General features: G+C 44.5%; 1 protein-coding gene across 2 annotated transcripts in view; it reads left to right on the top strand.

Moving 5' to 3' along the window:
• Nucleotides 1–341: 341 nt before the first annotated feature.
• Nucleotides 342–21993, top strand: part of FRMD4B (FERM domain containing 4B) — a 139090-nt gene continuing 117438 nt past the window's right edge. The window contains exons 1-2 of one of the 2 annotated variants that reach the window (XM_061362073.1): nucleotides 342–608; nucleotides 16890–17095. The gene's annotated coding sequence lies outside the window, so the exon portion shown is untranslated. Of the gene's footprint in view, nucleotides 609–16889; nucleotides 17096–21186; nucleotides 21208–21993 lie in introns of those variants that run through there. The other variant, XM_061362075.1, reaches the window with a different exon arrangement.

Raw genomic sequence — 21993 nt, 5'->3', positions numbered from 1 at the left:
CTTCTATCTAAAGAATAGTACTATCTAAATTCTCTGCACCAAGCACTTTTCTGACCTCTTCTTTACCCGTACTGGAAGTGGAAATGTCTGCACCGTCTCACAATGGAGATGAATACTTGCAGGATGTGAAGGCTTTGTTGTGATTGTGAAACAAGCTTAAAGATCACCTGTGAAATTGTCCAGAATTGCTTTGGAAAGGTCTCTGATGGAGCCTTAAGGGCACTAATTAGCCTTAATGGCCCTGATTGGCCCCACCTGGTGCCTCCACCCACTCCCATGGGCCCAGGAGTACCATTTAAACTCACCTGAGGGGTATTAGTACCTTCTGCCCTTGAGTTGTGTTGGAATTGCTCACCCATTCCTGGCTGTGTACCCTATTCCAGGAACTGAATTCCCTGCTTGACCATGGATCTGTATCGTCTATGAATTGGTTTCATGATTTGGACTCCTGGTTGAAGTTGGGTACCAGCTCTGGGCTTGCTTTGCTCAGATACCAAAGGGCTGAACTCTGGTTGGCAAGGTTCTTTCCCTGTTGGGGTGCAATGCTCCGCTCCATGTGCTTTAGGGATCTGCTGGCCCTCTCTGCCTTGAGGTTCCCTTTGCCAAAGGTAAGGTTATCTATACTGATTTCCTCCATAGCAAGCACTTTCCTAATCTGCTTTTTAAACCCTGGGGAGCGTTTTTGTTACTATTGCACTGTAGAAGTAAGCTTTTGAATAAGTGTTGCTGATGCAGTGTCTGAAGGCATCGTGGAGTTCAGCTTATCTTGTAGTCCTGGTGAGCTTTGTACTAATGTTTTCTTATTGAGGCTGTGTGGGTTACCTCTGTGTGATTTGAATCACAGGGTGAATGTGCTGCTGAAGTGTGACTTAGATGGTGAGCTTACCATAGTTGAATTTACAGGGGTTTGGGGTGGGGGGTGAGCATTTAATGTATGGCTTAATCTTTATGGAGCTACATGGCATTCTCTTTTGAACCATAGATGAGTTTTATGGTGGACATGTTTGTAGGCTTTGTCCCTTGATATATGGAGAGGCCATGACTCTCTGTGAGTGTAATTGCATAGCTTGCTCATTCACCAGAAGTCATTTCAGAGTAGCCATGGAGAGCACTCTGGAGGCTGAGAGCACTAATGGAAGGTCAGCAAGTTCTTTTCAGATGGTTCAGGGTCAGGCCCTGATCTAGGTTGCATTACTGAAGAGACAGAGCAAAACTCATGGGCTAAATGTCATTATTCCTTCTTGACACCAGTATAACAAAACCCTTTGGTACAGTTTCAGCTCTTATATGATCAAATAAATGGGATCCAACAAGCAGGACTCTGTCAGAATTATGTCCATTGACCCTCTTGCAGTATTTTTAGCTAGTTATATGTCTCTAGTGTTACGCTATTTTCTATCTTAATGTGTCTTCCTAGACTGGCTGGTAGAAAGGCAAAACAAAAAGTCCTCACATCAAGCCCCCATTTAGCCATCAAGATATGCCTGGCACCTAACAGAGTAGCTGTGCTTCTGATTTATGGCTGTTAAATGTGCCTGGAGAGAGAAGCAAAGTAGCCTTAAGGTCTGGCCCTGATATACAAGAACTGAAATAACTATAAAACTGTTCTTGTGGCATCAGAGAGAAAGTTTGACAGCCCTTCTCTAGTGAGCAAATAAAGTAACAGCCCAATAAAGTGGTGAATGGGCTTGGGCATGTGGTAAAATATTCTGTAGAAAGTGAGAGAAATAGGTAAAAGTTCTAAGACCATTTATGGTAGGATGGATGCTTACACAGTGTCATGCAAGCAGCTTTTCTCCCTTGCAACCCAGAAGTGCTGCAATTACAGCCACTAACTCTGGTAATAGTGGCTGTCCTTGCAGCTTGCCTTGCCCATCCTCCAGACCTTTAGGGCTAATTAAAGAGCCCCCCCAGAGCCTCATTTATTAGCCTCATATACTCCATAGTGGGCATGATTAATGTTTGACTCTCACCTAGAGTTCAAATGCAGCTTAGCAAAGACTGAAGAGGAAATGAAGTAAAGTTTTGGAGGTGTTTTAAGCTAGAGACACAAAGAAGGTGTCTCCACAAACGGATGGATCTGTGAGGAGTTCTGGGACTCAGCCTGTACACTTCTTGCTGGTCAACCATCACCATCTATAAGAAATAAGGAAAGCTGGTAATATTAATCTTAGCGTTGTGCCTTTGATCTCCTGCTGAGACACAGTGAGTAGCGTTTTTCAATATATAGCAAGGTTTCTAGGTCCTCTTGGTACTAGAAAGTCAGATTTTTAAACTTTGGATAACATTCTGAAATATGGGGGGAATGCAACTTAAATCTCATGGGGTTAATACGACTCCATGAGAAAACTGGAAAATTGTTTTCTGAGTGTACCTTTAAAAACTAATGAATATTCCAAGTCAGTCTGAATGCACAAATTTACTGGCATGTGAATGTAAAAATTCAGAGTTTATGATGAAATATATCGGGGTGCAGAGATAGTCTCAGAAAGAAACACCTTCTAGCATTAATGGTGCTGCAGACATAGCGTGTCCTCTTGAAAGACAGGCTCTTGCTCAGCATGTTTTAGGAGACCTACAGTAAGCACTGGGTGAAATACTATGGAGCATGGAGTGCAAGGTGTTTGAACTCAATACTTGTAATGAGCCACTCCTTAAGAAGTCTTTAATTCTATGGAAACAGGAATAGGATCAGTGAATAACGAAGAGAGGAAAATGCAAGAAAAGCCCAGTAGATTGTGCTATCAGCCATCAGAATAACCATGATTTCTGTGGGAGCAGTTTTAGTGATAAAACATGTAGTACTCATGCCTCTAGCTTGCTTTCTCTTGGTATTACTGAGCATAGATAAAGTGAAGATCTGTGAGAGCATGTTTGGGACCTGGATGTGCATTTCTTTTCCTGCTGTTATCCCACAGAACTGCCTCTTTTTAGGAACCCTGGCAAAATTAAGGGCTTAGACAAAAAAAAAAAGAAAATTCTTCCACTCCTTCTGCAGACTCTGAGCTCAGCTATTGCCAGGTACTTGGGTAGGAGACAGTATTGCATCTGCAATGTTAACAGACAATGTGGGGAGATGGAACATATTGTTGCAAGCTCAAAGAATGGAGATGTAGGGTGATAGCATGAGGAAAGCTTAGGTCACTGGTCTCATTTTAGGTCTTTCAAATTGGGCATTGAATTCAGCCTGGGTGAAGGACAGAAAAGACCATCACCAAATCTTTTCTGTAAGACGTGGAGACTAAAACTGGCGGTGGGACACTGGGTATAAGTGTCACATGTACATGTAGGAAAGAGCAAATTATCAAGACTAATGGTGCTTACAATTGTTAGACTATCTGCTAGCAGAACCACATTTAAATCAAAAAGATTGTGCAGCAAGATTTGAGGTTATTTACTGTTGGACATAATTATCAACCTTATTTTTTGCCCATTTTAAGAAGCATCACATTGATAGAGCTTAATGCTTTAAAATGACATCGGTGCAGCTAAATTGAAGGCAACAGATAACTAAAAATAATTTGGGCATTCTGCAAGTTTGATCAATGAGCTCTTTAAAGCACACATACAGGCAAGACAACTTCTGAAAGTTGTGTGTGGGCACATCATTTAATAAAAAGCAAGAATGCCTTCTGGTTAACTTCTGTTTAATGAGGCTGGGCAGAGCCTGAAGTCCCATTTTCTGTTGCTTAAATACTTCAATTTTAGTTACTTCTCTACTAGTGTGATAAGACTGGACCATGCTATTTCTCATCTCCCTGTTTTTCCTGTCTGCAAGCCAGGGAAACTAACAACCACCTTCTTTGTGAAGCAGTTCAGGTCACTCTGAACCATATGTACAAGCCAAGGTGCTGCTATAGCAGCGTTGTAGCTTTAACCCTTTAAAAACAAGATCACAAGCCGGTGTCAGTAATAATAGGCATTATTGAAACTGGACAAGGTGCCCAGAATTGTTATCTCAACCAACAAAATCCTTATCCCCAGTGATAATCCAACACCTGTTAGAGAATCTTTATGTCACAGGTTTAATTTCAGCCACAAATAAGGCAGGAAAGACACTTTGTCAGGTAAGGGTAAAAGCAGCACTGATACAGGAAGATTTTCCTTGCTTACTGTTACCAGTGTTGAATGCATCCCACACCCTTTATTCGATAACTGGTGTGAAGGGAACCAACTTGAAACAAGACAATTGGGAAAATGCAGTTAATTTGGACAGTACACATGGACTTAGACCTGAAAATAGGACAGGAGTTGTATAATGGTGCCAAGGTGGAGGAAGACACTTCAGCCCTATCAAGCTTTGTAAAACTGGCTGGCACAAACAGGCTGCTGACATTAGGGATGCACTGGTGCCCCAACAATACCCGGGGAGCCCCACTGAAAGCTGAGATTAAGCATATATGAATGTACATGCTGAATTTAGACCTTGGACTTGAATCCTGGCATCTAGAAGTTGGCTTTGTAAAGACTTTCTCAGGCCTCAGGTCTGCTGGTATATTTTTATAACAACACTTTGTGTGTTTTGGCAGTTCAGCTAAATTACATCACTTTATCTTTCTGCATTTTATTTACCTCATTTCCTTTTCTAAAAATATATAGAAGTTGACTACTCACTGATATGAATCTGAAAACAGTGAAAAGCCAGCAGCCCATTCCCAGTCTTCCACTTCTTCATTTGAACCACACGCATAGACACTACTTGCAAAAGGTCTTGATGTGGAAGAGGTTTTGGAGAAGCAAAGAAAGGAAAGGAGGAAGGATGGGGAGCTTCGCTTCCTTTTCTTCAGGGAGGAAAAAGAATTGTGCATAGGAGGAGCAGGGTTGTGCACAGGATGAGGCTGTCAGCCTGGCCTGGCCCTGTACAGCTGCCTGAAGCTCTTCTCTGTCCTGGAAGCAACAGTCCTCTTCGTGATAGAAACATGGGGAGTTAGTTTGCACAAGCACAGAGTAACTGTGTATGGTAAAGACGTTATCTAGCTCAGCAGATCTGTTCTGAAATGGACAAAAAATTATGGCTGGGAAATTATTTCAGATGGAAGCATCTGAATTGTTTTTCAGGATTGAGCAGCTTTCAGAATCTGCATATTCTGGTTTAGAAGAATCTGAAAGGATTTTTTGCATCAGCCTAAACAGCAGCTCTTCCCCCAATGCCCCTGTAAGAAACCTAGATATCTGCTGCTAGCACATGTGGGTGAAGCCTGGCTGTGCAGAGGGCATGAAATAGAGCAAATGTGCCCCTCACCATCATTCAAGTGATGCTCATCTTAGGCTCTGTGTATGTCAGTGCCAAACTACATGAAGAGCTTGTCTGTTCTGGGATCTCCCAGAAGAATGCTGCAGTGGGTTAGACTAGCAGTCCATTTAGCCTGGCATTGTGCTGTTCATCCTAAATAATAAATGACACCCACTCTGGCAGTTGGTGCGGATTAACATCGGGGTAGATCTCAGCAGAGAGGCAAAGTACCTTTTTAAACATCAATATTCCTCCCTTGCTCTAAAGGGATTTTGCCAAGAGCTATGGACAGTGATGGGGTCTACCTTTCACATTAGGAAAGTAGCATAAATTCAGCCATTTTTCCTGAGATATCTTTAATCTGACTCTCATGTCCATAGGCCTTAGATGTTTACTCAAGAAGCTGCTATCCAGAAAGTGATGTTTCAGGGCTAGGAATGCATGGGTTTTGTTTCAGACTGCCCAACCTTCAGGAAATAGATATGTTGACTAATTGCGCTGCAATGCATTTCATCTCCGGAGTTTTGAATTGTGTAAATAGCTGTTGGCCAAGAAAGGCAAAAGTTAACGTTATTGTTAAGTCCTGCTTTGAGTTCTGTGCCCTATCAGGGACTGGAACTGGGGTTTCTCACCAAAGCTGAGGCATTTTGATGTGAGACATATAGTGTGAGCTAGCTTGGTTGAAAGCAGGAAAAACTTTGTGGCTTGCTGCGAACCACATCTTTGGGTTCATTTGTCTGTGCTTCATCTGTCTGGTTTCTCCCCTCCTGAGGGCAAGAGGCCCTGTGGATTTGTTAGACACCTGCCAAAACGGGGTCCTGGTCTAGGCTGGTATCTTAGGGTCAAGTACCCCTTCATCTATCACATAAGAAGGTCTTCTCTGCTGCCATGCAATGTTATCACTCATTCTCTGTGCAGCGTTGGTTTAGGTGCATCTGCACTACTCTCTGCAAGCATTTTGATTTTCTTATAATGCAGTTATAAATGAGATAAAGAACACTTATTTCAGCTAGTACAGAAATTGGCTGACCTTTCCTGTTCAAAGTGAGCTCACTCCTGCCTCCAGATCTTGATTTAGGATTATTTGTGGGAGGTAAATGGATGCATACATCACATCAAACTGTCAGTGTAATTTCCCCTATCCACGTATTTGCATACAGGAAGGGAGGTATGGGGAATTGTAATCCAGTAGTAGGTAGTGTTAGAATTTCTTTTGATATGGAACAATATTTTTAGGGAGACTGCACAGTGGTGGTTCATCTTCTGTGGTACAGAGTCCACTGTGGGTTGGTTGGTGATGGCTGGAAATTAGGAAGCAATGAGACTGCTGATGTAGTAGTACATGTAGCTAAAATAATCTGATTCTTCTAGGGGGCAGATGAGCTCCATCACATGAATGTGCAGGAAACTGATGAAGTCCTGTGAGTCAGCAGGCAGAAAGGATGCACAAGATGCAGAGAACACAGAAGAAAGTTTTGGAGGGTGATGTGCAAAACATGACAACCTGGAGTTGTTATTGCTTTGCTCTTGATTTGTGGCAACACAGAGCTGCAGGGGGGAAATGTTGCTGTCTTCCTGGTGACAGGAAACATCTGGGAGCACTTCAGTCCCCAAACCATAGCCACAGAGGAACTGGAGGAAAGAGAAACCCAGACAAGTCAGATGGCAACAAAATCCCGTCGTAGGGGCCCTCAGGTGTAACCAGAAATGAGAGAGGAGAGGCAAGAGAATAAGCTGTATGAACAGCATTGGTGTGGGTGCAGCCAAGGAATCCTGCTTGAGCATAGATGGAGATACTTACAAATCTGTAAGCGAGTCAAGCTGTGTTTATTACTCTTCTTTAAGAAAAGTATGAGGTAGCTTGGCCTTGTAGTCTGTAGATGTGATAAATAGAAAGACTTGGTGTTGCTGGGGTTAATAACCATTATTTGATGCGAGATGTCATGTCAAATACATGTCCTGAATCCAGGACAGATGGTTAAGAACAGCCCTCTTTACCTCGGAGGATTTTGATCCTCTTAATTTTGGTTAAATGAATGAACAAGGATTTGTGACATTTAGGCAAAAATAGCAGCATATTCTTTAATAGCAAAATATCAGAGTGAATTCCTTCACAACCCAAGTGCTGTTTTAGCTGCAGAGATTTGTTCTGTGGAATATGTAGGACTTGCTATGGTGCTGCTCATTTCATATGGCAAGCCATGGTTTGCCAGCACCTCCAGTTTATCTGACAACCCCCAAACAATAGCCAGATTGCTGTTCATTAGGCAGTCCATTTCCATATGGTAATAAGAAGCCGTTTGTAACATACCAGCATGGATATTCTTGAACACATTGTTCTGTTTCACTCTGCAAGGATGACAAAGGGCCTTTATGAACAGAGATAGATGGATTTAGGCAAATCCAGCCCCCTTCTCATTGCCCTGTAGAAATTTCCATATATCACCTCAGAGGGGATGACATGCATCTTCTGCCTGTGTTGTGAGTTACGGCTGGGAACAAATCCAAGGCTGGGGAGGACCTGCAGAGGGTCCAGGGGAATTGTCGGTGTTGGCAGTTGTGGGGAGAGGGGCTGGATACGTCCCTCCGGTACTTCGGCTTTCGCTGGAGCTGAGGATGCTCTCGCTCTCCCGCGTCCCCTCTCCCGGGGGCAGCTCCAGCGCTTTGCGAAGGGTGAGCCCGCGTCTGCCCGTGCACATGCACACACGCACACGCACAGATACGACCAGAGCATCCCTCGCATCCTGCGCGGCTCTCTCGGTGTGTCCTTCCCCTCCCGGGGGGAGCGGGGGCTCCGCAGCCGGGGGCGGAGCTGCCCCTCGTTCTCGCCGCGATGCGGGGGGAGCGGGGCCGGCGCTAAGCCCTGCCCCGCCGGGCGGGCGGTGAGGAGCCAGGGGTACATGCGGGGGGGCCGGGCGAGGCGGGCTGGGCTCCGCCGGCAGCCCCGTGCGCTCAGCGGGCGGCCGCCACCAGCGCTGCCCGCAGCGCTCCGCTCAGCCCGGACAAGGTAAGCAGTGCGGTGCTCTCCGAGCAGAACCGGTGGGGTTCGGCGGGGATGCTGCGGGGACAAGGAGGGCCCATCCCCACCGCGGGGCTTCCATGGGGGGTGTTGTGCGTTTTGGGGGTGCGAAGCCTTGGGGCTCCCCCCGTGGTGGCGACGGGAAACGCGCGGCCACACCCTCGCGGGGTGTTTCCCCCCCACACCCCGCATCTCTGCCCGCCCCGTCCCCGCATCCCGCTCGGTTCAAGTTGGGTGTTTGGCGGAGCGAAAGGGCCGCCAAGGACAGCGAACCTGGGAGCGCCCGAGGAGGATTCAATTCCCCGTGGAGCGCGATGAGGAATTGAGTGTCACGGTTGCCACTCGCTCGCGGCTTGGTGATAACAAATACTCGCTTTCAGACAATGAGCGCCCTTTGTGGACCGAGGGGTCCGGGAGGTCCTCCCGCTCCGATGCTGTCTGCCTCGCAGGAGGGAATCCAGCGGCGTTGTTATCTCCCCTTACCCCACAGACAGTAGCCATGGAGCGGTGTGCTGAGCCACGGCGCCGGTCCCCCCCGGGCTGTGGACGGACCCATTTGGGCAGGAACGCGTCCAGGCCCGCGGCGGAGGCCCAGGGCTCTTCCTCTGCCTTTGTTGCACTTGTCTGCTTGCCCGGCTTAGCCTCGCATCCTCCTGTCGCCCAGAATAGCCCTTTTCCCAGTATTGTTCTCGGTGTGTTTCCTCTCGCCTCTCTCTTCCTCCACCCCTCCTTAGCCGCAGGTTCTCTGCGGACACCATACCCTGACACGCGTTTCCCCTCTCCCCTATGGAGTTTTAAGTCCAGACCTACCTATTCTGGGAAAACTCTCCATTTACCACCGAGTGTCACAGCTGTGTTTCAGTTTGACTCAAACTGCTGTTGCTTGGGTTTGAACTAAATTGAAATAAACTTCACTCTGAGGCTGCAAACGGGAGGAGATTTCTGGTTGCCTGTGCACTGCTTTGTATCAGTTTAAATTAAACGAAACGCTGTTTGCTTGACACTGGGCTTCCTAACCCAGTCAGTAATGTGATGTAAAGTAACGTAATGCTTTACCTTTGACATCACTGCCTCCTTTGTTTTTATGCATGGGACTATGTGGATCCTTGGCTAAATGAATGTAGCTTTGTGAATGTTAGCTGAAGACTGTTGTATTCAACACACTGTTCCTGGGAAAAAGTTTTGGAATAGCTGTAGCGGCCAGAGGATGAGATTTAGGGAGAGGCTGGATTAGGAGCTTGTTAGAACAGTGTTTTCAGAAGGATCCAGACCTCATCTTCTGTAGTGTATTGAGTTTCAGCCTTGGATCCATTTGAAAGAGCTGGAATATCTCTGCTGACACAGGAAGAACATCAGTGCTGTCTGGGGGACTTGTTGGTTTTTTCCTTTGGGGGATTTTGTTCTTAAAGCTCTGCTTTTATTTAGGGTTTTGCCTAATAGGAAGCAAAGAGCAGCTGAGCTCATTCTTTTACCTTCTGCAGGATTCCCAATAGCTGCAGTGAAATGCTCAAGTCTTTAATCAGTTTTTACTTGGCTGTAACTTGGGAAACATTTGAGCAGCTGCAGGGGCACTGGCTGGAGAGCTGGGTCTGCAGGCTGGGGAAGGTGCAGTGCTTCAGTTATTCCTGGTTTACACAGAGCCAGGAACATGCCTTTAGAAAACTGTATGTGCTTTCAGTTGCGTTCTCTGCTTTTTAACGGTTATGTTCTTGAAGCTGCCTCTTTCCTCTTTAAAAGAGCCCATTCTGCAGAAGTTAGCAGTGCTTGCTGGGGGAAGCTGCACAGATTTTAAAGTTTGACCTATTTCATATAAACATTCATCTTGCTGATATGATCTCTTTCATATAAACATTCATCTTGCTGATTCCCTTGGACTTGCATGGGTACAGCTATGTCAGACTTCATCTTTTTGGTTTGATTCTGCTGTATTAAACATGTCAAAACCCTTACTAAGAACACGCACTTCAGTATATTAGAACTATGCATGTCATCTTAGAAGACTGAGATTGTACAGTGTGTCAAGCCCTGGAAATCCCATAACTTTGAAAGTGTGTTAGGAGTGAGTGAGCTGCTGGGGTCTAACCTGCTGGTGACCATTTTAATATGATTTACTGTGAGGATGCTGGGCTTTTATTCACTGAAACAAGGGTGTTTCCTGGCTGGTGAGGTGAAATTGCTATAGAATTTCCCCAGAGCAAAGGTTGTGAATGTATCTCAGCTATAGAAATCAGGGCTCTTTCCCATGCTTTGTGATATATCATTAAAAACAAAACTCCACACTCCACCTATAACTTATTTTCAGTGCATATTGGTCAGTTCAGTCTTATGAATGCCAAGGAAGTGAAGTGTGGCATGAAAAGACTCCTGTGAGCTCTGTTGCCACTGATGTGGCTGTGGATGGGCACTCTTGGTGTAGGCAAGTCTGCTCTTAGTTTCTTGTAATTAAAGCAGCAAAAGGTAAAAAGGAGGCCCACTGCAGGGCTTGCATCATTTTCAAAGAGCTCTTGCATATTTTCTGTATCCTATTTTCTTCCTCCAATGCCTCTTAGCATCTGCTGAATGGCAGGGAGTAGGGAGGGGAGGACCTGGGTAAATGGAATATTCTGGGATGCAAGGGCTCTGTTCGTGCCTGTTGTACCTTTCCAGGGAAATGGTGGGGCAATGTGTCAAATCCATTTGCAAGTGGTAGTATAAATTAAAGCTGGGGGATAAACAGGTTAGAAGGTTAATGAGATGTCTGAATTTAATTGATTTCCTATATAAATTGCCTATAATGTCTTTTGTTTGCCTTTCCCCCTCCCTAGGATGCTGTTTTAGAGCAGTTACATGAATATAAGGAGTGGCAAAAGGGATGGATTGGTGGGAGTTGTGGCTATTTAGACAACATGGGTAGGAAGCCTTGGTTACCCTTCCTAGGGCGGGCTGATGTGTGATTTTTGGACAGAGTAAGGTAGCTGTGAATTAACCCTCTGCACCCCATGTCTTCTAGGTCTCAGTGCCACTGACAGTTGCTGGTCTTTGAGCCATGAACTCCATGTGGTGTGCCCTGGCTGTCATGCAGAGCTGCACAATCCCAGGGTTAATAGATACTTTTTACTTTGGTGTGGTGGCGTAGAGGCTAAGCTAGGAAAATAAGTAGAGGAGGAGCTATAATATAGTGTAAAATGATTTCTAAGTCCTAAAGTTGTCAGGCAGCATCACAGTCAAGGTGGTACTACTCTTTCTATAAGCCTGTGCCTAGCTGTGAAATCTAGAGTAGTGAAGCTGAAGAAGGAGGAAGGCCAGTGATGCTGACTTTATTCATCTGACTGCATATGACTTACTTAACACTTGAATGAATGCAAAGATGGCACCAATATTTGGTCTTTTCTGTATAGGTTTCCATTTCTATTGGGAATATATTCGAGCTAGCTGTAGGAGAGTTAGAGGAGCTGAGACAGGGCTGCTCATGTGGTTTCTCAACAGTGCTGGTCTTGTTCAGTGCTGCTTCCCATCTGCTGGTTTCAGATCACAGGTTCAGCACAGGAGCAGTCACAGGCTGGTCATCAGCACCAGGATCTGCATTTCTATGGGTCCAAGCTGGGTGGCACAGCTAGCCCAGAGGAGCTGACTTTGGAGATGCTCTTGGTCCCCCCTTCCAGGAGTGGCATGGGGAAGGAAAGATTTTGTGTGCTCAGGCAGTGTGACAATAAAAATTATGTCTCTTCCTGAGCTCATTTGCTATGAAACCTTTGTACTTAAATCATATTTCAGACTCCTCTTCTTGGATTATGTACTGAAACCTAGAATATAAAATAGTAAATTCTCTTAGGGGCTAATAACAGCTTTGACTCGTGTTCTGTTTTTTTCATAACTGGAGCACCACAGCAAAACAGTTTTTGTGCTTAACATGGAAATTGATTGCGGAGTGAATGTGAAGAGTTGCCTGCAGACAACAGTTTTCATAGATCAGCCTTATTTTGATTTAAGGGTTTCTGAGCAGCTGGGGACAGCTGTAAAACGCACACAACCACACGAGAGAAAGATCAAGGCTTTTAGATCACTGCATTATCACAGGAAGGACCGATGGATGGGAGGCTTGGGCTTGGTACCTCTGTGTTTGTAATCAGGCTTCAGATAAACCAGCACATGCCATATGCTGTAAGATTGGTCAATACCTAAAACTACTTGCTGAGAATATGATTAAGTCAAGATCTGGGTGCACTAAATAGGTCGCTGGGCATCGCTGATAAATGAGCTATGTCTTTATCTTGTGTACGTCACCAGCAGCATTGTGTGGTGATGCTTAGTTGTAAGAACAATTCCTTGGTAGGCTTAGAGCATGTATATCTTTTTTAACAGCCTAAGCAGTTTGGATCGGATGTAATGGTGAAAAGCCACAGGCAAAGCTCTATTGTTTTGTTGAAGCCATTTCAAAGCATTAAGCCTTCCTCTTGCCCCCCAGTTGTAATGCATCAGTGCTCTCAGCAATGGTTAACAGTTCTGTGGTTAAATGATATAGGTTATGGAAAGAAGGGATTTTTGTTTTCCTTTGCTATTTAGAGTAACACAACAAACCATAAAATCATAGTTCCTGCAGAATTGTAGTAATTTTTGGAAAACACAGACTGCGTATTGAAAACATGTAAACTGTAATTTCAGGAGTTTTGTTTTCTGTGTAGTCTGTTTACAGAACTAAATCAGCAAAGGATATGCTTTTATGTGATGGCCTCTTTGTTCGGAGACTAAACTGGTGGGCTGGCTATACACAGAGCTGACAAGAGGTTCAGATTTAAGCAGTTGTCAAAACTTCAGTGCAAAGGAAGGGGGATGCTAAAAGGGGAGGAGAGATGCAGTTCTACTGGGGTTATCTTGTTAGTTATCTGTCAGTTTATCCAAGTATTATAGTAACTGTTGCCCAAGAGTGTTTGCCAAGATACACAGAACTCGAATGTATGAAGCCCAAATCCACCCTTCCTTCTCTTTTAATTCCTCCAGTTTGGATGAATCATTGCAACACTCCTCTAGTTCAAAGCTGAATTTTTTCACACCCTTTAGGTACCTTTTGAGGTCTTATGGTCCAGATACTGAGCCAAAAGAACCATTTCAGCCACTGCTTGTTGTTCTTAGAGCATACAGGTGATCAGCAGTGGTCGGTTCAAATCATCACAGCCTGGACATGCTCTGCTGTGTGGATGTGTTTTCACAGTGGGAGATGGGTTCTAAACCCCTTTTTAATATGTGTTAAAAAAAATAGCCCTACAGTTTTTCTCATGCTAATGTCTGAGCTATCTTTAGTTCCTTAGAGTTCCATAGGCTGGTTAATCTCCATATAAATCTCTTTCATAGAATTAAGCCTTTATTTTTTATTCAGATCCCAGTGTAGGAGAGGTGATTTTAGAAACAAATCCATTTACCTTGTGTTGCATAGAAAACAAAACCCTTTTTACATGGAAGCGGAAACAAAGCAAAAACACAGACACATTTTTCTGCACAGTTTTGGTTATTATTGCTGTATGGTGTTACAGTAAAAGATTCCAGAGAATTATCGTCCCCACAAAAACTTTCCAAGAAAGAGATTACTTTCAAGGCTTTCAATCCCAAGGAGTCTTACAGAAAACCAAGTGACAAAAGATGCAGAATTGATGATGAATGCTTGACTCTCTCACGATTAATGGAAACCTTAAGGCCAGAACTTCAAGTGGAGTTTAACTGTTTCCTTGGAATACCATATTTATGTGCTTTTAGGAGATGTGGAATTGCAGAGTTTTACTCAAATATCAATTCCCAAATGTTCCAGCTTTATTTATAAATGATCCCACTGATTATTCCCCCTCTTTTCACCTGAAGTGAAGCATAAGATTAGGAAGCACTCCTGGAATATTTTGATTATTTTTAAATAGTAGGTTAAACAGCATCAGCAAAAGTTGTGCATCCTTTCCTTTCTCTCCACACAAGGACTTGGAAAGACATTAGAAGTATCTTGGGGCAGAGACCACTTTGTCCTGGATAAAGACTTGTCAGGCTTGTTTCTAAAGTACAGAAAGTAATAAGAGTAATTGGTGGATAGTTTGGCGAGTGTTTTCACTTGGCTCAGCCTGCCCTGGTCCCAGGAACACAGGCTGTCACCTTGTAATCAGATCTTGAGGAGTAGTTTCGTATAGCCATGCTTGATGTGCTCGCTTTGGTTTAAGGCTCGTGTAAGGGAGAGGAGGATGATACATGTAGAAGGGTGAGGGTTACTTTAGAGGAAAGCAAACCCAGCTTGGCAAGGGGCATGGGAGTCTAGAAAACCAAGAGGAAGAGTAGGACAGCAGTTTGGCAGAATCATAGTTCTGGACTTTGGCTGGGCACAGCACAAAAGGCAGCTGCCATCCGTAATCCAGCCTTGGGCTGCGATCATAGCATATTGATGTATTTTATGTGACATAATACCTCTAGAGGCATTGCAGTGCTAAATGTATAGGTTACACGAACACAGTTACTGCATCCATCTTAGCAGTGCTGCTTGGATGTTATGGAAAGCAGATGTACACATGTTCGGTAGCTATTGTGCAAGAGAGCTGGGACTGAAACTAGTAAAGAAAGCAGTTCTTACAAAACGTAGGATGTTTAAATCTCAAGATTTAAAAAGAAAGGGATATGTGTGTGTAAAATAAACCTTGACTTAGTCTGTCATGCTTTTTTGTCCCTGAAGGCAATAATGATGGGCAAATGTGTACCTGGAGCTTGGGAAGCATCTCCAACCTGTCCCCAGTCAGTGCACAGAGACAGCTGCAGTCGTCTAATAATTTGGGGCTTTCCTTTCTTTCTTTCTTTCTTTCTTTCTTCTGACTTTCTCTCCTCACTTTAAGCTTAGACTTCTGTTCCTAGTTTAGAAAACAAACTACAAACCCCTCCAGATTGTTGCAGATCCAACAATTTAAGCATATTTTAACTCTGACACATAATTCCCTCTTGTGCGTAATATGAAGGATATGCCTTTGTCTGCAGGAATGCTGTGTGAGACAGCAATTCTTAAATAACCAAGACTTCTATAATACTCTTTCAGTCAAATGACTGCACCACATATGATAGCTGCATAGGGAGTGGAAAGTTGAAGCGTGGGAAATGTAGAAGGATGTACTGCAGTAGGAGTCTTTCTAATCTGAACCATATTACTCAATTTTGCAATAAAATAGAATAAGTGTTTCGAATTACTTGTTCACCCTCCAGTGTCAAAAAAATTAGCAGAAAGTTGATAGAATTTAATGTTTTAGCAACTACAATGCAGTTGGCATCTCCATCCCACTAGCAAACATCCTTGTTGGTAGGATGAAGGGATGTGTATATAGCGTTGCCAATGTATTAGAGATTCTGAATGCCTGGACTTGGTTCATCCTTCTGTCTTCCAAAATGAATATTCCTTTTATCTAGGGAACTGAATTTTTTCTAACTTTGCTCTTGTCTCAACCATCATCTTAAAAATCAGTTGCACCTTTACCTGGTTTAATAGTCTGTGTTCTTGTGCAGAGGGAAAAGCTTGGCGATGTAACTTTTCCTAATCACTTCTCCAGCCCCACCTAATTTTGCTTACATGGGAGGCAGAAATAGGAAGCTCCAGGAGGTGTCTGCTTGGCAGCCTTGAGGCTGATGCATTATCTGGCATGGAGAAAGCAGTTACGTGCTTATCTGTCAGTATTTCCTAATGCTGACCATGTGAGTCTGCCTCTCTTGGCAACAGCATATCTCCTTTTCCATGTTTTAGCCCTCATTGCACTTCAGTAAATCACTGTAAGGGTTGGCTGTGAGTATCTGCTGGAAACAAAGAGAGGAGTCATCTAGTGACAGGTTTCCAACAGGAGGTGAAGTTGAAATCTAATGAATGTGTCCTCACTAGCTTTGGACATCCAGGGAACACTGGCAAACTTGTACAGCTGGTTTTGTAAGTGATAGCATGAACCTGGTAGGAAGCCTTGATGCTAGTGTGTTTAAGTTGGTCAGTTAAATGAATTTTCATTGGGGGAAGGAAAGGAGAACCATAGGCTTTCTCAGATAAGCTTCACAGCAGGTGTGCGTACTGGGAATTACTGGTATGACAAAAGATGCTACTTCCCCCTTAAAACCTTGCTCATCCTTAAAAACATTACTGACCGCTGCTTCAGTACTACAGACCTGCAGGAAGATCTGTTATTGTGATGCACTGAACTGCTTGTTTTAATGATCTTTATGGATGGGCATTTCTTGGTTGTCCACCCCTAGGGAGGGGAGATGTGGGTCAAAGCTGTGTGGGTATGTGGTGGATTTACAAAGGAGAAGGGTCTGTTATATGTGTGTGTGTGTAATGTAGACCTGCATGTGAAAAATCAAACTGGATGAAGAAGGAGCCTGGAAGAAAAAAGGTCCTGATGCAGCATCTGATGTATCAGATCTCTACTGTTAAACGAGCTTTATAACAAAGGTATTGGAAGGAATCTTTAGGAAAAGCTATTCAGTCAGGCTAAAGTAAGCTCCACCTTTAACCCTTGTTAAAGTATATTGAAGGTATCTTGTTACCTTAAAGGTAACTTTGCTGCTAACTTGGTTCTTTCCACTTTGAGCGTTGGGGAGCTGGTGTAAGTAATTCTAACTCCCTCATTCTTAGCCTGAATCTCTCTTCTTTGTTTTTTTCTTTCCCAGCACAACTAGCTTTGCTGCTTAACGTCAGAGAGGATTTGTTAGCAACGCATTAACATCTCGTCTTTCAGAAGTTACACCCTGTCACAGCGTCATATGCTTGTTGGGGCAAGCTGCACCTCTCTTCTTGCGAGAGAAATCCCTTCCCCTCCTTCTGACTCCTCCATACTACTTGAATGGAGCCTGGGCTGTGCAGCAGCTGAGATACGGTATGTTTATTCAAATACATTTGAGCGTGTCATCTTTGCTCCCGACTAAAACATAGCTGCGTGGGATTTTCGTGGCACCGGGAATAAGGCTCCCAGTTTGCTTTAACAGTTGTTGTCTCCAGCTCTGCTGTTTAAGTACAGGGTGGTGGGTTGTGCTGTGTGGCAGACTGTGTGTCTGGCACTTCCTCTGCGGAGCTGTGCTTGTTTGGTTTTGTTTTTACACACTGGTGGTGTGCTGCAGGCCTGTCCTGAAATAAAACGTGGGGGGGGGGGAGTAAGAGCAGCTAGCCATGGGTGAGACTGAATTGGAGAGAGCAGCCAGAGGGGAAACTAAGGCAAGTTGGTGTTAGCTGAATACAGTGGGGAGCAGCAAGTGTGGCAATGCTGCTGCCGAGGATGAACTGCCTGGCAGGGTATTGTTAGTTTCACTTAATCTGAGATTCATACTCTGACCATTGCTGTGCTGCGTGCAGCCCTGCTGAAGGTGGGGGGGGGGGGGGGGGAGAAATGTGTTCATCGCTTTTATGGCTCTTTCTTTGTCTCAGTAAAGATGTGTCATTCCTTTCCTGGACTTGTGCAAAGGCATGAAGATAAGATTGGGAGATGTGTTCTGTTGTCTCAGCTGAGACCTGCACTGTGGAGACTGCAGGGAGAGATGTTGGCTGTTGGGAGTAGGTAGCAGGATGGTTGGCTGCTCTGTGGGACCTGGTTCCTCTAAGTTTAAGGGTGCAACCCTTACTTGATGAGTCCTGGAGAAGTGCCTTATGAAGGAGCAGTAGTTGCAGGCCAAAACCTCTGTGCTGAAGTGCCAGAAACAGTATTTAATGCTTTTTCTTGTTAATAATTTTTGTAGTTGCACTCCAGACTTTTAAATCTTATTACAAGCTACTTAGAGTCCCCAGCTAACACTTAGGTGTGTTGGCCTGTGTTGTAACAGCTCATCTTAAACAACAGTGGGCATACTTGACTCGGTGGTGGAGCTGTTAAATGCCTTCAATGCACAGTGAGGATGTAGTTATGTTACTGGGGAAGGAGGAAGGTTGGAGACTATGGTCTGAGCTGGCTGTGTTATCTTCCACACCCTTCCAACTGCAATGCAGTGGGACCTGGTCCTCACACACCTGGATTTTAGGTATCAGCTTCCCTCTACCCATGTGGTTTTGTACCCTTGGGCTGTGAAGTGGTGCTGTAAGGACTGCCAGAAGTAACAGGGAAATGGCAAATGAAGCTATTTGCAAACCTTAAAATCCTGGTTCCTATCTTACAGGAAAAATCTCACTTACTTCCTTGGAATGGGAAGGAGGAGATGGAGCTACAGGTGTAAGCTATCATTTCCATTCAGAACTTCCTGGTAGACCTAATGCAGCATCTGCTGATGGCACCATCAGCTGCTCTGTTGAGATGTTCCTGTAGCAGCCTGTTCATCCTACTAAAAGAAGTAGACTGTTTTACACAACTAACTGGAGCGAATTGGAGGAAAATGGGATTTTTGTTTCCTGTGTGCTTCATGCAGGACAGTGGCATGTGGTTATAAAATACACGGTGTGTGTAAACTGTGTTTGGTACTAAAGGGCTCTCAGTGATGCTTCACCAGGATGTGAAGATCATACTGTGGTTACAACGGATTTTGCTGCCAGTTCATCATTGGTGCCTGTTGTCTTCCTCTGCAAAACCATTCTGGGTACAGCATGATGATAGTGCCGGACCTCCGGAGGTCTTGGGGACGTGCTGCTGTAATGTGTGTGCGTGCTGGATGGAGCACAGGGGGATCTCTGCCTGATGCTGTCTCCAGCTCTTCCTCATAGAGCTTCCCAATCCTGTATGTACCCTGGAGCCATCAGACCCTGGGACTCTCCCAGGTCTGGGGCAGGTGGGAGCAGAAACTCCTGTTGTACATAAAAAGATGTCTGATAAAGCTGTAGGTACTGCTTTGCCCAGAGCAGCTGATATCATGCTGCTGGAAGAGAATGAAAGATCTGGGAGGAGGAGGGGAGGTAGTGTCTGGCTGGGAAGTCTGTAGTAGATGAATCATAACACCTGTGTGTAGCCTGCTTTGTTCCTCTGGGGCTAAGGCAGGTGTAAGAGTAGCTTTCAGCAGCAATGCCCATCACTGCGGGCTAGAAGGGCTTTTGTTTTAAGGCTGCACATCACATTCAGTCCCTGCTATCACTGACTCTCCTGCAGGCTTTGCTTGGCTTCATGCAACTTGTGCTGTACCCTCTCTAAGCTCTGGGGATCTGGGGTTGCTGGTTACCATGTTGTTGTAGTATATGTCCCTAAAAAGGAGAGGCTTGTTTGGGGTCAGCTAATCTTAGGTGGTTTATTTATCCTGAGAAATTCTGCATGTTTGCAACCTGTGCCTTCATTGGTGGAATGTGACAGGCCATCCCTGAGGCTTGTGACTTTAAATTCGGAGGTTGATTCTATATGGAAGGATAAAGAAGGTGAAAGGTGCTTGTGCACAGGGAGAAAAATCATGGAAAGCTGAAAACAAAGTCCAGTCTGATTTTCTTTTGAGGAGTTGGAAAGACTTGCTTGAAATACTTTCTTGTTTCAGTGGTCTCATGTGAGCTGGCTTTTGTAACCCTAACTCCAGAGTAAATGGTTTTGAGGCCTGCAATTCTGAGTCAAGTGGCACTTCACAACACAGGCCAGGTCTGCAAATAAACATCAAAGCAAGAGGGGGTTTGCACAGGGCAGGGCAAAGAAACATCATAGCAAATGTCTGGTGCAAACCTGAAGGCAGGAGTGTACCGCTTAATATAATGTGATACAAGGAGTGGTAGCACAGAAAGCAGGGAAAGCAGATAAAGCCTGCTTTGGGGTGGCTCCATGTTCAGGAATTCCTCAGATAAAAATCCCTGCCAGGCCTTAGGAAGTTGGCTGAAAAATGAGCAGAGGAGTGTTCAAGGCAGACCTGAGGCTTTAAAGCAGCTTAAGCTTGGGCCAGACATACTGATGGGATCCAAGGGGGTGGACTTCATCATTTCATGCAGCTCCTCAACTTCAACATCTCATTCCTGGTGACTGGCCTTGGCTATAAGAAATATATTTTGTACTTGTATCTGCCCATGTGTAACTGTTTCTGGTATCTTCTGGTTTCCTGTGACTGGTTTTGCTTGAAACAATGCTACATCCTGATGATCAGCTTAATGGCGATGTCGGGTAAGGCATGTAGGCATGTCATCCTACTGTAGTGGGAGGAAGGATTCAGAGGTGTTTATTGATGGTGCTTTGCGCCCTTCTCGAGCACAAAGTGTTCTGAAAGCTTTGCATTTGCCACTTGAGTGTGCAATTCTTTCAAGCAAACAATCTCTGCAGCTGATGCTCATGTCCAGGGGGAGGATGGGGAAAGGCAGGAAGATTAAATTAAATTCAAATTTACCACTATCCAGTAATTTCTCAGTACTGATATGATAGTAATCTAACATTAGCAATGGCCTCATTACTGTAAAGGATAGTTCTTTACATACAGGACACTTTTTTTTACTGGCTAGAACCTCCTGGCATGGTTACAGCTACCCTTTCTGTCTAAATAATACAGTTTAGAGTAACAATTTACTGGGATAAATGTGTCCATTCTGAGTGTTTAATGATATTGATTAGCAGAGGATAAAACCAGTTAAGTTGTGTCTTTGATTTTAGTGAAAACCAGGCAGCAAGGCAATAGCCATTCATTGAAACTCTTCCCGTGATTAGGATCCAGATAGTTTGTGTGAGCTGGACCGGCATGTGCTGGTATTTACCCAAATTCTGAAGAAGACACTTAGCAGAGGAATGTGCTCTGCATGCTCGCCATTCCGCTAGGAAGCTCTGCATGTAAAGCAAACCTCAAGCAAATATTTGGAGGGCTGGGGGCTTCAGAACAGTGTGTCCTCCAGAATCTAGGAAGAGGAAATCATCCTCGGCTGTCTTGTCCTCTCTTCAAGCTCCATCCCAACCGATGCTGCTGCCTGGGTGGTTACAATAAACCTCTTTATTTCATTTTAATATGTCTGTGTGAATACCTGATATTCAGAACGGGACTAGGAGAGATGAATTGCTGCTGAAATTGGTAATAACAGAAAGCAAACCTGTCTGACAGCATCTGCCCTGTGATCTTCTGCGAGCAGGTAAAAGAATCCTTAATTAACTTTTTGCAAGGGTGGGGTAGTGTCTTAGTGAAGAATTCATTTTGGAAAGTTACAGCAGGATTTGTTGTTGCCTGGGTTAGAGTAGCCTAATGAATTGCCTTAAATTAGCTCCTAACCTATAGTAAATACTGGGTTTAAAGGGAAAAGCTATAACATTTGCTGTGGGCAGAAGGGAGGGAGCTGACTGGGATGGACTTGTTAAAGGTAACAGGAGAGCATGGTGGCTCCCAACTGTTGCCAAAACATTTCTGAAAGCTCTTTGTACTGCTCCTGTTTTTGCTTTTCTGCCTGCATGAGACGCCTCAAAGATGGTCAGAGGCTCTAGTACAGGCATGATGTGCATGACACAGTCGCACAGGTTCCGGGCCAGTTACTCCATGAATGCTTTATCTGACATGTTAATCTCCTGGATTTGGCCCAAGTCAGAGTCAGTTTGAGGCCCTTGGTGTTTGAGCTTCCACCTTCCAAAACACTGGAAGTAATCTAGTTGGTGGTTATTTGTGTGCACAGCCATATCAAACCTAGAGCAGGGGAAGCAGCAGTGTTAAGCTTGTCTTGCACGGTACCAAGGGCTCAGTGCAGGGCTGTCATTTTTAACTGTGGTTGTGGCAGGAGCACAGCTCTTCCTCCAACAGTGCTGTCAAACTGTTGTCAGCCTAGGCTTGTGTCTTGGATTGCTGCACATTACTGATGTAAAATTGGGTCATGGAAATGGGAGGCTACTGTAAACAGTGGATAGATAAATACTTACCTTGGGACTAAATT

Source organism: Neopsephotus bourkii, unplaced genomic scaffold, assembly GCF_033783945.1.
Source record: "Neopsephotus bourkii isolate Nb327-2 ecotype Australia unplaced genomic scaffold, CSIRO-AGI_Nbou_v1 NB_1080, whole genome shotgun sequence".
Lineage (NCBI taxonomy): Eukaryota > Metazoa > Chordata > Aves > Psittaciformes > Psittacidae > Neopsephotus > Neopsephotus bourkii.
This window is presented reverse-complemented; position numbering and strand designations above follow the sequence as displayed.